A 12,949-nucleotide genomic window follows, 5' to 3' on the forward strand; every position below is an offset into this window, starting at 1 on the left:
TTCAGATAGGAAAATCATCTGCAGAATCTGATCTAGCAGGGTGACAGAAATGAGAATTTTGCCTGTGTCTGGGGGTGACAGATATGCCAATTTCCTTCATTATTCTTGAAAAACCTTATTGAATTATGTTTAAGTATCTTTTGCATTTAGTACAATGGACTCCAGTGTTCTGGATTGTTGTGGGCTGGGATTTCATGAAACCTCTCTAGGTGGGAGATGGGGATGTGAGGACTGGACAATCAAAGGACTTTTGGGTAAATACATCTGAAGTGGATTTTCTGGGAAATAGCCAGGGGAAGGTGAATTCCCCACTTCGGGTTATGCGACAACCCAGCCTTCTGAAGCTATGCCCTGAGGAGAGAGTCTTTGTCTGCTGCTGGCCTGTTCCCAGAGGCTAGACATCTAAGGCCAAAACTGTGTAAAGCAATGGATGTACTGCACTGCGGAGTGTTCTGGTTCTGAACACTGGAAAAAAAGCTAATGTAGTGCCCATCTTTAAAAAAGGGAAGAAGGAAGATCCAGGGAACTACAGGCCAGTCAGTCTCACCTCAGTCCCTGGAAAAATCATGGAACAGGTCCTCAAGGAATCAATCCTGAACCACTTAAAGGAGGGGAAAGTGATCAGGAACAGTCAGCATGGATTCACCAAGGGCAAGTCATGCCTGACTAACCTAATTGCTTTCTATGATGAGATAACCGGCTCTGTGGATGAGGGGAAAGCAGTGGATGTGCTATTTCTGGACTTTAGCAAAGCTTTTGATACAGTCTCCCACAGTATTCTTGCCAGCAAGTTAAAGAAGTATGGGCTGGATGAATGGACGGTAAGGTGGATAGAAAACTGGCTAGATGGTCGGGCTCAACGGGTAGTGATCAATGGTTCCATGTCTAGTTGGCAGCCGGTATCAAGTGGAATGCCCCAAGGGTCGGTGCTGGGGCCGGTTTTATTCAATATCTTCATTAACGATCTGGAGGATGGTGTGGACTGCACCCTTAGCAAGTTTGCAGATGACACTAAACTGGGAGGAGTGGTTGATACGCTGGAGGGTAGGGCTAGGATACAGAGGGACCTAGACAAATTAGAGGATTGGGCCAAAAGAAATATGATGAGGTTCAACAAGGACAAGTGCAGAGTCCTGCACTTAGGACGGAAGAATCCCATGCACTGTTACAGACTAGGGACCGAATGGCTGGGCAGCAGTTCTGCGGAAAAGGACCTAGGGGTTACGGTGGACGAAAAGCTGAATATGAGTCAACAGTGTGCCCTTGTTGCCAAGAAGGCTAATGGCATTTTGGGTTGTATAAGTAGGGGCATTTCCAGCAGATCGAGGGATGTGATCATTCCCCTCTACTCAGCACTGGTGAGGCCTCATTTGGAGTACTGTGTCCAGTTTTGGGCCCCACACTACAAGAAGGATGTGGATAAATTGGAGAGAGTCCAGCGGAGGGCAACAAAAATGATTAGGGGGCTGGAACACATGACTTATGAGAAGAGGCTGAGGGAACTGGGATTGTTTAGTCTGCAGAAGAGAAGAATGAGGGGGGATTTGATAGCTGCTTTCAACTACCTGAAAGGGGGTTCCAAAGAGGATGGAGCTCGGCTGTTCTCAGTGGTAGAAGATGACAGAACAAGGAGTAATGGTCTCAAGTTGCAGAAGGGGAGGTTTAGGTTGGACATTAGGAAAAACTTTTTCACTAGTAGGGGGGTGAAGAACTGGAATGGGTTACCTTGGGAGGTGGTGGAATCTCCTTCCTTAGAGGTTTTTAAGGTCAGGCTTGACAAAGCCCTAGCTGGGATGATTTAGTTGGGTTTGGTCCTGCTTTGAGCAGGGGGTTGGACTAGATGACCTCCTGAGGTCCCTTCCAACCCTGAGATTCTACGATTCTATGACTCTGCGCTAGTTGTGAATGTGTAGCCATGGGGAAAACTGATTTGTGGGGTTTGAAAGCCTGACACCTACCAGAGCCCAAGGTTGGAGTTGGAGTGACTTCTGGTAAGCTTTTTAGTATGCATGGAGGTCTTCTATTGTTTATAATGTGTTTTCTCGCTAACATTTTCACCTTAAGAATAAATGTGCTTGGTAAGAAAAAGTTGTGTGGGGACTTGCAACTGCGGGTAATTACAGCTGTTCATAACCTCTGGAAAGAAAGCAAAGTGTAGACACTCACCTGCTTAGGCAGTCTGGCTTGCTGGGGCTATCACTGTGCAGGCGAGGAACTGTGCAGCCCAGAAAAACGCCGGTCAGGAGGGAGACAGACATGGGTCTCTACCCAAGAGAGGCGATGGCTGAGGAGCTAGGAGCCCAGAGTTGGGCCACGAGGAGGGGACACAGGTGCAGTTGCCCTGGACTGTGACAGTGTCCTTTGCTATGCTTGAGAAAGATGAGGTGAGAGGAAGGATGGAGACCTGGGATAGATGGTCTGCCCTGCTACGGACTCCTTGTATGACCCTGGGCAAGTCATATAGGGCTTGTCTTCACTGCAGTGTTAGCTGGAATTAACGTTTCTTGAGTTAGCCTCACGCAAGTGAGAGTGATCAGGCTGCAGAACAACACGCCAGCTGCACAGAGTGATTGTATTAGCAGCCCAGAGTAGCTGAGTCCCCACTGCATTACCAGCAGGAGCAGCAGCAGCACTCAAGCTTCAATCCCTACCCCGCAGGGCCAGCTCACGCTGGGTTTAAAGCAGCACTTCACCGAAGCGAGAGACTTTTGTGTACAGACAGGAGTCAGGTGCGGGGCAAATGATACCCGGAGCAACACTGCAGTGAAGACAAGCCCTAAGTCTCTCTTTCCCTCAGTTCCTCATCTGTAACATGAGGAAGATAGCCCTTGCCTGCCTTATAGGGGGCTGAAAATAAAGACGTTAAAAATGGTGAGGTGCTCAGATACTCCACTAAGGCAGGGGGAGGGGGCCAGACAAGAACCCTAGAAGGATATTTAAAGAACTGGCCTGAGACCTGGACGGGCCAGGTTCAATTCCAAATGTTGCTGCAGACTTCCTGCGTGACTGTGAGTAGATTATTCAATGTCTTTGTGATTTGTTGCCTGTTGAAATGGGGCTCATTAAAATGTTTCCTTTCTCTGCCTCATCTATTAGGATTGTAAGAAGGCTTAGTATAGTATGTGTTCGTACCACCCCTAGCACTGTGGCCTCCAGATGTTGCTGCATTATAAATAAATAAATGAAAGCATCTTCAGGTGCTAAATGGGTGTGAGAAAAAGGGCTAGAATCGTTTTGTGCGGAGTATGAAGTGTACACACGGCACTGACACCGTGTGTGTAAAACTATAGGCATAGAAATGGAGGGCAAAATTAAACCTTTTACCTCTGAGATTTGCTGTGTCAGGAGCTGGACACTGGGCTTAGCAAATCAGGATTTAAAACTCTCTCAGGTGGCCAGAAGCCTCCGAGCTGTTAGCAATTAGGCCTGTCAGCTTTATCAGAAACTCCTGCTGCTTAATCATAAGAATATAAGAACATAAGACCGGCTGTACTGGGTCAGACCAAAGGTCCATCCAGCCCAGTATCCTGTCTTCCAACAGTGGCCAATGCCAGGTGCCCCAGAGAGAATGAACAGACCAGGTAATCACCAAGTGATCCATCCCCTGTTGCCCATTCCCAGCTTCTGGCAAACAGAGGCTAGGTTGCATCCGTTCAAAATGTAAGCAGGCAACAGAATCCCTTGGAGGATAGGGCCCCTAAAGAGAGAAGAAAAGAGCTTGTGGGGTCTTGCATGTAAGATCACAGGAAATGTGCTCCTTAATGGCTGCCCAGTACTGGTGCTGAGTTGCTAGAGTTCAGTCCATTGACTCTGAGCTATGGGCACTTTTAATTCTACAGACTTTGCCTGAGGGAAGCCTTCATGTTGTGCCAAAGGTTAACATAAGTTGTGCAAATTCGTAGTCCTGTCCTCCTCCCCTTTAATGTTGCCAGCTAATGCGTCAATTGGTGAGGGAGTATGTTAGAAGCAGCATTTTAAACCCAGACAACATAGTTTAGATCTAAATTGGATGTGCCAGGCTGCAAACTCTGAGTCGCAGAGGAGATTAGGGAATGTTCCTAATAGGTGGATCTAATTTAAAAGATGCTAAGAGGAGACAATCATGAGGAAAGATTAATTTACAGCTGGAACAATTCAATATCTGAGTTATGAGATAATGATAGCGCAGCACTGGGGAGATCTGGAAGCTTGGGCTTTGTTAAGCAATCAGAGCTTCTGGCCTGGAGAAGTAACCCTGCAAAAGAAGGAGAATTGAAGAGTTTCCCACTTATCGGTGCTAGCAGAGGAATGTTTGGATCTGTGCAGTTAAACTTGGATAAGCCTAACCAGATAACAGAAGACGTGAGGCCTCAAAAGGAAAGATGATCTTGTGGTTAAAGCACTGGGCTGGAACTCAGGAGATGTGGGGTCAGTATCTGTCTCTGTCACCACCCTCTGGACAAGTTAATCTCTGTGGCTTAGTTTCTCTTCTGTAAAATGGAGATAAGACTTCCTTTCCCCACCACTTGTCTCTGTCTGTCTATTCGTTTGCAAGGGCTTCAGGGCAGGGACCGTTTCTTCCTACAAGTGCAGCACCTAACACAAGGGGTTCCCAGTCTGGGACGGGGATTGTAAGCACTGTTTCTCAAATCACAATACAATACAACAGCAGCTAGCTAAATACAGAGAAAGCTAGCAAGGCAAAGCCCCTGCCCATTACAGCTGCCCAAAAGCGCAGGTGCCAAGGGGGTCGGGGGAATTAAAGAGTTCCTCAAAATCAAATCGACATCTGGGCCAAAGTCACCTCCAGCAAATAAACTTCCTTCACTTGTATTCTTTCAGAGAGGGCCGTGTTGATTGAAAAACTCCTGCCCGACACAAAGCAGGAAGTGGCCTATTTTGCACCATCTCTTTATTTATTTAAATGTAGAAATGTCAGAGAACAACATTTTATTACAACTTTGTGCTTATTAGCTTTTTATTTTAAAAACTTTTCTTTTTTTTTTTCTTTCTTTGAAAGAGCAACTTCCCTACCCTGGGGATAATATAAAACCCTGGCTTGAAGGAAGCGACTTATCGACACACGTCTGAGCCTGTGATCTGACTAGTATGTGTAGTTAGCATATCTCTCCTGAACATGCACACAAACAGGGCAGACAAACATAGGCCTGTCAAGTTCATTCAACAGCTTCCCTCTTTGATTCCTTCTTTCTAACTTCCACCCACCACCCAAATGACAACAGCCAAAAAAAAAAAAAATGATGGGATTTCAATATTGAGCAACGGTTTGTAAAATTCAATAATGGAGCTGTCAAAACTGCTTTGTAAATCCGAATAATGTGCTGAACAAATGTTTTTAATCTTTAAAGGTCATGTTGAAAGTAATGTTTTCTCCCTTTAAAACAGTGTTTGCTATGGCACGGTTAGGGCTGGGAGCTCTGAATTGCGGGGGAAGGGGTGGGGGCTCAGTTTTGTTTTATTTTAAATACTTAGACATCATTTGCATCTGATTAATGTGCCAGTCACAGTTTATTACAGACGCGTGCACACACTGTCTTTGTTGGCATTGCTAAAATGTCACACTCAGAACTCGGGTACAATGCAGAAGCTTATCTGCTGTTAGGTTATAGTTCTAGTTCTGTGTGTCATTGGGAGCAAAAAGTCTTAGCTCAGAGCCATCTAGCTGCCCATGTTTTAGAGAAAATGGGTGGTCTTGTGGTTAATGCCCTTAGGAGAGCTGAGTTCAAGTCTCAGCTTTGTCACAGACATCCCATGGGACCTTAACCAAGTCATGTCATCCACATGCCTCGGTTCCCCATCTGTAAAATGGGGGAGGTGTCGCCTTCTTTTTCTGCCATGTCTATTTTCATTACAAATTCCTTGGGGCAAAGAGTGTCAGTTGTGATGCATTAATGCAGTACTTACTAATGTGTGGTCCTGAGCATGGATGGAGCCTGCAGGTGCAGCTATAATAGAAATTAACTGAAATAATAATAATAAAATACCTATAATACAAATTAACTGCAAGAATAACAACTACCTCTGGGATAGTGTCCCCTGTAGCTCAGGCAGAGATGGAGTTTGAGTCCCTGAGGGGTTGATGTAGAACAGGTCAGAAACTAGGAGTCTTTTCCCACAGACATATTTTGTAGATTCAGAGATTTCAAGGCCAGAAGGGACCACTGTGATCATCTAGTCTGACCTCCTGTATAGCACAGGCCAGAGAGCTGCCCCAAACTAATTCCCAGAGCAGATCTTTCAGAAAAACATCCATTATTGATTCAAAAATTGTCAGTGATGGAGAATCCACCACGACTCTTGGTAATCTGTTCCAATGGTTAATGACTCTCACTGATAAAAATGTACGCCTTATTTCCAGGCTGAATGGTCTGCCTTCAAGGTCCAGCTGTTGGATTATGTTCTATCTTTCTCTGCTAGTTTGAAGAGCCCTTTGTGTTTATTTAAAAATAAACTGAAAACCAAAACAAGTTTGGTTACCAAAAACCAAAGCCTGAAAAATGTTCAGCTGAAAACACCTGAAATCTGGGGAGAAAAATTGGCCAGAAGCTACAGAAAACCGAAAACATTTCTGACAACAAAATGGAACATTTTCAAGGAAAGCAGACACTCTCCATGGAGAATTCTGTTTTGTTGAAACCCCAGTTTTCTGGGAGAAAACGTTTGGATGGAAATATTTACAACAGCGGTTCTCAAACTGTGGGTCTGGACCCCAAAGTGGATCACAACCCCGTTTTAACGGGGTCGCCAGGGCTGGTGTTAGACTTGCTGGGGCCTAGTGCTTAAGCTGCAGCCTGAGCCCTACCACCTGGGGCTGAAATCCAAGCCTGAGGTCTTCAGCCCTGGCGGTGGGGTTCAAGTTACAGGCCCTCTGCCTGAGTTTCAGCTTTGGCCCTCCAGCCCAGGGCAGTGGGGCTCAGGCGTCAGTCCCCACTCTTGGGTCCTGTAGTCATTTGTGCTGTCAGAAGGTGGTCACGGTGCAATGATGTTTGAGAACCCCTGGTTTACAGTATCGGCTCCAGGCTGGTCTGTCTGGGGAGGAAGGAAGGTCTTGCGAGGAAGCAACTGGGGAGATCTAAGTTTGACTCCTGGCTCTGGCATAAATTTCCTCGAACAATACTTCCCTATCTCACTGGGATTGTGAGGTGCTCATGCCCACATCCTTAATATCTGGGCCTCAGCTAGTCCAGTGATGGGGAGCAAGATCACCGAAGTATCCACAGAGGTAAATAGAACAATTTGGTCTTGGGGGAGCGACTGTCATTTCCTGTATATTTGTACCTTGCCTATCACAGTGGAACCCCAATCTGACTGAGAACTGCAGGTGCTAAAACAATATTAATAAGAACGTTTAATCTTATGACAAACTCTATTATCAGTCTTCCTCCACTTTAACTTTAAGAAGTTCTCAAGAGGAAATAAACTGGTAGGTTTCTGTTGAAATTAAATAGGAGTCTATAGAAATTACTCTTAAAAACCCCAAAGAATCCAATGGCGAATGAGCTCCTGGCTATAAAATTTGATATGTTGGTTCCAAAATTCTGTACATAGATAATTTTCTATGGGGCTGTTCTACAGGACTAGTCCATAAGAAGAAAAGGCCCTGGGCAAAATTTTCAAAAGTGCCTAAATGACTGAGGAGCCTAAGTCCTATTTTCAAAAGTGAAAGTCAATGGGATTTAGGCTTCTAAGTCACGTTCTACACTAGAAAAGGGTTTACTGATATTGCTCCCAGTGTAGACAACCAGCCAAAAATTGCTTTTGCTTATACCAATTCCTGAGTGTGAAAAGCTATAATGGTAAGAGCACTTCTATGCCAGCATAAACTGGGGCTTTTGTTGGTGTTAGAAATCTTGCAAAATATAATACTCCTCCTAACTGACATTCTTATCATGGCAAAAGTTTGTAGGGTGGACGTGCCATCAGCCACTTGGGTGCTTTTGAAAATGTTACCCCTGCCTTCAGTATCACCGTAACGAGTTCTGAAGTCAATGAGATTATGGGTTACTTGGTGAAGAGCTGGGGGCCTAATCCAACTGCCTTTAAAGTTAATGGGAATATTTTCACGGACTTCAACGGGTGAGAGGTTTGACCATGTTGGGGCAAGTCAAGAGAGATGAGTGGCTGTAACAGAGAGTGCTGATATCCAACAGCCAGGTAACCAAGAATGTGGGTTTATTGGTACCTAGCTGCAGAGGTTCTAGTCAGTGTGTGACAATGAGAAACATGTGGGAGGTCTGGAATGAATGAGTCCAAGGATCTTGCTGTGCCTGGAATCGCAATATATAGATAGGAATGTGATCCATCTAAACCTGTGCAAATAATTGGTTTAATTTGTTTTGAACCTCTGCTTCATAACTTGCCCATCTTTCCAAGAGCTTCTTTACTGTAGATGTGAAGTGAAAAGAGACAGTACAGGGCAGTGGTTCTCAGCCAGGGGTGCATGAACCCCTGGGGGTACACAGGTCTTCCATGGGCTACATCAACTCTAGCTCTTTGCCTTGGTTTACACAAGCTACAGAAAAAGCACTAGTGAAGTTAGTATAAACTAAAATTTCATACAGGCAATGGCTTGTTTATACTGCTCTATATACCATACACTGGACTGTAAGTACAAGATATATATTTCAATCATTTTATTTTATAGTTATATGGTAAAAATGAGAACACAAGCAAGTTGTCAGTAATAGTGGGCTGGGACACTTTTTTGTATTTCTAGGTCTGATTTTGTAAGCAAGTAGTTTTTAAGTGAGGTGTAACTTGGGGGTATGCAAGAGGAATCAGTCTCCTGAAAGGGATACAGTAGTCTGGAAGGGTTGAGAGCCACTGGTACAGGGCATATTAACCAAACTAATATTTACAACCCACAAATGTGAACTGAAAATGCTTCAGACGTCATTTAACACCAACCAGAAACAAAGGAAGGTGAAAGAAGTTGGTAAAATACAGAGTTGAAAAACATCTGAAGCATCTTCCTATGTGGATAATACATTCTCTGTCCCTGTCTTACTGCAGTGCTTCAAATCAACTGCAGCACAGGCTTTTGCACCTACTCAAAATGTCTTGCTCGTACTCCCAACAAAGGGATGGAAAGGCTGAAACTTTAAGTCCTCTGGGAATCTGATCTGCTTTCTAACTCCTCTTTCTGCTCAGTGATCCTTCAGTCTGCCTCCCTGACTCTATTCATGTGTCCAGTTGAGTTCAGGTCCAAGCTACACTGGCTAGGAACAGTGACCAAGAACTCATATATACATTTCAAAAAGAAGATGACAAATGAACATGTTATCTTCAGAGCTATCTTTAATGCTAGAAAAGGACAAGGAAAGAATAGGTACAAAGGACCCCTTGGACAGGAAGAAAAACAGATTGTTCCCCTGATCTGGACACACTTCTCGACTGACTTTTTTTTAACAATCTCTTTTTGGCAACAGGGACAGAATAGAGATCTGATTCATCCCTCACCCAATACACTCCCACTCCCTTGTGCTCACAAAGGGCCTGAGAATTAATAAGGAGTTTTCTCAGCGTGGAGAATGGTTTCTGACACAATACACTTCTGTAATAGATGGGAAATGTGAGGCTAATCGGACAAGACATATTCATAGAAATCAAAGCTAAGGAGGCTGCCACCTTGCAGCCTTTCTATTGATAATTTCTTGACCTTTTCTTTCAGAGGATTTTGTTTCCTTCTATCTGTACTGGACAATGTTCATTTCCTTTGAAACATCTGGCATGGGCCACTGTCCGAAGACAGGATACTGGGTTAGTATGGCCTTTCTTATGTTCTTACAAGGTTCTTGTTTCTAAGCATTTCATTTATTTCCTGGATGGCAAAAACACAGAAGCTTTGTAGTGAGGATGGGTAGGCTTGGTCTGGGGGTGGGTGAAGGGACTTCTTGTACGTAGGTGGCTTGTGCAGTCTTTTTTAGGGCCTGCCTCCCTTCAGTAGCACAATGGGAGACCCGTTGTTGGTCTTTGGGCATCACTGTAAGTCAAATACTAAAGAGGAGGAGTGAGAACTGGGAATCTCGTGAGCTGTGATGATGCTGACTGCCGCTGGCTCAGCAGTTCTCTAATACAACGGGCCAGTTCCTCGGCCGCTGTTAATCCGCATAGCTGTACGGCTGTAGTTCGTCACCCGAGCGGCTGTAATCAGAAAAGGATACAAGTTCTTGCTGAGGCTCTGGGCCTCTCTAGGCTGATCTGTGCTTTCTCAAACAGGCAAACGGGAGGGGAGGTTCTTCCCATGGATCCAATTCTCACAGGTTACTGCGGTTCAGGGGAAGTCAGCCTGCTGGAGAAGCAGCAAGGAAGCAATGAGAAGGCAGCCCTGACAGGTGTAGATGGAGCCACGTTCCAGAGCAGAAGGACTTGCTAGTGAGACAGATGACACATCAGTGGGAGACAGACTGGGTTGAGGAATGTTTGGGTATTGTCCCATCAATCCTCAGGGCTGAGGTTGCTACTAACATTGACAGCTACCAAATGCCTCCAGTTTATCTTGCATGCTGCGTGGCCAGGCTGTGTTCCAAAGTGAAGGAAGCAATGAGAGAGGGGGAGAAATCTGAGGTAATGCTCCTTTTGCTCAGTGCAACATCTCGACATCCCCTTCTGGAAGTCCTTTTCCACAGTCCTTTTGGGGTAGGATCAAAGCCTTATGGGACGGGTGGTTCCAAAAATGGTGTGAGAACAACTCTCTCTGCAGCTCCTTGGTAGTCCACTCCGAGTCCAGGGAGTTTAGATGGGACCACTAAAGGGGACTCAGGGAAATGGCTCACGTCCAGGTGGCTAAAACACTAGACCAGGCTCTCCCATGCCAAAGTCACCCCGGCGCCTGCCTGTCTGTGACTCGCAGTTCACACAAAGCACACCCCCTTGCATCTGGAGGGCAATGGTTGCACAAAGAACATCCATGGAGTAACAAAAGCTTTCTTGGAGTTCAAGGGTCATGCCAACCCCACAAAATGAAAGAGAGCAAAGGGGTGGAGAGAAGGGGATAGAAGGGAGGGATCCATTTAAATGAAAGCAAAGAAGAAACGACACATCCCCTCCCTTCCCTGCTAGACTCTTCTCTGGAACAACCATACTGCAAAGACGCATGTCAGACATTGCGTGCTAGCTTCTCAGGCTGGTGCTATCCATCCAGTGCCTGTTATCTTCTCTTCCTGAATCCGTAACTCTTGTGCTAAGCATTCGCCACTGAAAGAGGCAACACAGCAGTAGGTTCCTGGGAAGCTGAATCCACAGTTGTGTCACAGTTAATTTATTTACTGTTCCAAGAACTTCAGAGGGAGTCAGGAGCTTTTTTGTCACAACAGATCCTGGAAATGATTGAAATTAAAAATATAAAGCCCATACCTTGCCCAAGGCTAGCTGTGTGCTATTTCAAATTTCAATTTGTTGTTGCTGTTAATTTTGGTTCAGTGAGCTTAATTCATGTTTAATGGTATTGTGAAAGTGTCTGTATCTATCTGTCAGCAATATCCCGTATGAAGAGGATTTGTTTGTAAGAATGAATGTCCCGACACTTCACACAGCAGGTGGTGATTTGTTTGGTGCGGATAAGTAGATAGCTACATAAGTATCTGGCTCTGCATTAGTGATTCATTTTTACACCACTCTTACCTTGCCAGTATGGGAGATGGCAGATGTTCTATTAGCCTCTGTACACACCCGCGCCCCTACCATTACAGTACTGAAGCACCTCGTCTGTATTAATGACTTTGTCCTTGCAATACCCCTGTGAAGCAGGGCAGTGCTAGTGTAGAGGCAGTGCTGCCTAGTGGCTAGAGAACCAGATTGACACTCTGGTTCTATTCCTTGCTCTTACACTGGCCTCCTGGGTGACCTTGGGCCAGACATTGCCATGCTCTGTGCCTCAGTTTCACCATCTGTAAAATGGGGTAATGATGCTTACCTGCCTTTGGAAAGCACTTAGAGAGCTACTGATGAAAAGGCCTATGTAGAGCTAGGTATTATCCTTCCCCTTCCCCCATCTTGCAGATTGGAAACTGAGGTGCAGAGAGATTGTCATGTGCCCAGAGCCACACAGGGAGATTGCGGTAGAGCTGGAAATCGAACACATATCTCCTAACTCCCAGTTCAGTGCCTTCACCACAAGAACATCCTCCTGTTGGCATGGCTTAGCACAGCTAGACATTGGCATGGGGTGGCACTGGCAGATATTGGTATGTGGGGTACCAGCTGGCAGGAGGGCCATATCTGTAGCTGCTGTCTCCTCTGCAACACTACTCTTCCTATCACTGGCTAATCTCCGCCTAGCACCTCATTAGCTTTGGCATTTGGTCATGTGGTGCAATAATTGGATTAGAACTGGCTGGGTCCCCATGTCTTATCCCAGCTCTGGCTGTGGAGCTTACCCTCGGGAAGCCAGGAACAGCCAGTAGCAACACATTGCTGCAGACTGAGTCTTCTTTGCATTTGCCTGTGCACCTGGCTCTTTCACGTCTGCTCACCTCCCCTTAAATACATGGGGTGAAATCCTGCTGCTGTTGAAGTCAAAGGAAGCCTTGCCATTGAGTCTAGGTGGCTGGGGCGCTAGGACGTCCCTGCTGCAGTCTATGACTGCTCTGCTTTAGAACCCCGAATGCAGCGCTGCCTCCTTAAACTTGGTTACAGGAACACAAGGTCTGAAACCAGAGCCAGTCTCCTGCAGGCAGGTGCACTGAGCCACCAGAGTCCCCTGCTAACCTTAGGGCCAGACGCTGGTGACAACAAAGCCTTGTTAATGACCTAGCTGGCTTCTTCCATCCATCTAGCAATAAATAGGAGTGCAAGGGTGCTTCTGTCCCTGTGTGCTGGACACCACCTGCCACCTTGGCGAGTGTCCACCAGAGAACAGGGAGCTTTAGCGCCTTCCTCGATCGAAGGCAATCGAAAAGGGTCACTCAGTCCCTGTTCCCCAGCCAGCTGAGTTACTGTGGCCTGGATC

General features: G+C 45.8%; 1 long non-coding RNA gene across 3 annotated transcripts in view; it reads left to right on the top strand.

The window, feature by feature from the left end:
* Window positions 1-12,949, top strand: part of LOC123354914 — a 302,765-nt gene that overhangs the window by 267,170 nt on the left and 22,646 nt on the right. For all 3 annotated transcript variants that reach the window (XR_006574960.1, XR_006574961.1, XR_006574962.1), the window contains one exon: window positions 9,671-9,759. This is a non-coding gene — a long non-coding RNA (uncharacterized LOC123354914). The remainder of the gene's footprint in view (window positions 1-9,670; window positions 9,760-12,949) is intronic.

This window comes from Mauremys mutica, chromosome 22 (assembly GCF_020497125.1).
Source record: "Mauremys mutica isolate MM-2020 ecotype Southern chromosome 22, ASM2049712v1, whole genome shotgun sequence".
Classification (NCBI taxonomy): domain Eukaryota; kingdom Metazoa; phylum Chordata; order Testudines; family Geoemydidae; genus Mauremys; species Mauremys mutica.